The sequence below is a fragment of the Capra hircus genome, chromosome 28 (assembly GCF_001704415.2).
Source record: "Capra hircus breed San Clemente chromosome 28, ASM170441v1, whole genome shotgun sequence".
Taxonomy (NCBI): domain Eukaryota; kingdom Metazoa; phylum Chordata; class Mammalia; order Artiodactyla; family Bovidae; genus Capra; species Capra hircus.
The window spans coordinates 32,347,075-32,349,910 of NC_030835.1; the positions used below are offsets into that span (position 1 = coordinate 32,347,075).

At 38.1% G+C, this 2,836-nt stretch overlaps 1 pseudogene; it reads right to left on the reverse strand.

Moving 5' to 3' along the window:
• On the reverse strand, window positions 258–1,258 carry LOC102184592 (annotated as a pseudogene).

Sequence of the window (2,836 nt, forward strand, 5' to 3'; positions counted from 1 at the left end):
GGCTACTCGACTAATGAGAAGTTAGGGAAGCAATTACTGTATGACTGGAAAGAACTGTACTCCCTTTATAACAAGATATTACTTTGGAGACAGTTGATAAAAACCATACATCCTTTTTATTGTTAGGTCATAATGAGGTATCAAAATTAAAAGCAAAAATTACAGGGTAAGACAACATAACTACTAGGATGGTCAAAGGAAGTGAAAATGGGATTAGGCACAGGGAAGTATGAATTAATGAACATGGAAAGGGCAAGGATGGGGAGAACAATGAGCATGTGCTAAAGATACTAGGGGAGAGGATCTGGTGAAAATTTTGATCTTAGACAAGCGCCTAGGTAAAGAAATAATGGGACAAGATTTCTAAAGCCTGCTATGTGCTTAAGAGTCATCCTCGCCATTGGCGCTCTGTCATCCTCTCCTTCCTCAGCCTCTTTTTCATCATCCTTGATCAACTCCAGCTGGTCATCCCCCCAATCTTCATTATCATCATCACCCAGTAGGTTCCCCTCCTCAGCAGAATCTGACCCCTCTGCATCCCCCTCAGACTACATCTTCACATTAGTCTCATCTTTCTTCAGAGAGTTGCTGCTCTGCTCCTCTTCTGATTTATCATTCTTCATCTCTCTTCCTTGTTTGCTCTGTTACTTTTCAATTTTTTTCAGGCTTCCCAGTAAAGAATCCACTTTTTGTTTTATCTGGGTTAACTCCTTCTTAATAGTCTGAAGGTCATCTCCTTTCAACTTTCCAGTCTTAGAAGATCCCCGCTGTCCGCTCTTAGAATTGAAGCCACTTTTGCCCCTTCATGAGGTGTTTCCTGATACACACTGGCATTTTGAGGGCACTATAGCCCACACAATAGGAGGAGGATGAGGAACATGTGCTGGGTAACTATACATCCTGTCCTAATAGTCCCGTTCAAAGTCATAGTCCAAGTCAAAAGATGAGCCTGATATCTCTGCTGTAGATCATTTCACACCTGCTTTTCCTTGGTTCACTTTTAGATTAGTATCTAAAAACCTGGCCAGCAATCATACTGCCATTCTCTCCGGCCACAGCATCCTGGGCATTTCTCTCATTAACATACTGAACGAAGGCAAAGCCCTTATGAACAGAGCAACCCACGATTTTGCTGTATTTTGAGAAGATTGCCTCCACGCCAGATTTCTTGACCACAGAGATTCCCAGTGGATACATGAGAGTTCATGGAATGAGGATCTGTCTTGTTGGTAACATTGCTGGCCATTGTCTTCGATGATAAGGTGCCTCACAAAGCTGAAAAATGTAGCTGAAGATTAAAAAAATCTCCCAGGATGGGGAAGGGAAAAGAGATTCGATTCTGAATCTCCTACCCCTGGATTCTACGTGGAGAAGCTGACTGCTGCTCAAGGTCAGCAACGCGGTGGCAACTGCTCAGTCTTCATCTCTTCACAAAAAAATCCAATAATATTTTTTAAAGTTAAAGATTTAAGGTTTCTTATGAGACAAAATAAACTTTAATAAAAGATCTATATATGTTTCAGGATATGGATCTAGATGAAATTAAGCCTAAGTTTAGGACAAAAAGAGAAAAGTAAAATTTGATTAGGAAACACAGGGCCATAATGATAGCCCTCATAACAAACAGAATTATAAACTTGGAAATTATGGTACATATAGATTTATCTTCTTCTTAGTATCAACATATATTTTACAATTTTGGTAACCAAATCTGTCAAATGCAATAAGAATCCAGATATGTGATAATATGGTTCTGGTTCTAGTTAAAATTCACGACAACTGAGCACACTAAAGGAACTTCGGCATAATAATAACAGATAACCGATACTGAGATAAAATTCATAAGAAAGAATGATAGAGATGGCAGTTTAAGATGATTCCATACATGCTAACAGGAGAAAAAGGAGGACCTTGGGCATGTTACTTAGTCTCTTTGGACTTCGGTTTGTTAATCCAGTAAAATAGTAACCCTATTTATACTGTTATACCATGGGGTAATTGTGGGAAGTAGATGAATTAATATACATAACCTGCTTAGAATGGTGCCCAGTACACCGTAGGCTATAATGCAAGTGTTGATTATGGTGATTATGAGATTGCCACCAATTTCGAAGTCATAAACATAAAGAAAGCTTAAGCCCTGAATATGGGTTAATAATCACTTAAAAACATCTAAGAAGAGCAGAAGGTAAAAACAGAGCCTTTACAGACATCTCAAATTGAACAAATGACTACATAAAATTAAAATTTACTGATTTAATTAACTGGTGCTGGTTGGTAAAGTAGACAGAAGGATAAATATTTAGGAAAGGTGAGTGTGACCAAATTAGTTCTACATGCCAAAGGCAAATTTAAGTGTATTTTAGAAAGGATTTTGAGTGCTATCAAATAAAGTACAGGGACTTCCCTGGTGGTCCAGTGGTGAAGAATCCTCCTGCCAATGCAGGGGACATAAGTTCTATCTCTGACCCAGGAAGATCCCACATGCCTCGAGGCAATTAAATCTTTGCCTACAACTACTAAAGCCTGTGTGATTGGAAGCTCGTGCTCCACAACTAGAGAAAGCCCCAGTACAGCATCAAAGATCCAGTGCAGCCAAAGATAAAAATAAATTTAATAATAATAAATATATAAAAACAAAAATAAATCACAAAGGTAAAGAAGGTAATTATCAATTTGGGCAAAAAAAAAAATGGTAATGAAATCTTTAACAGCAGGGATAACAGTGAAAGTGAGTCAGGATACAGAAAAAAATAGGCATTTTACCACAAAAGGAAAAAAGGAATGAGCAGAGAAACTTGAAGGCACAAGAATCACAGATGTTTATAATAATTTC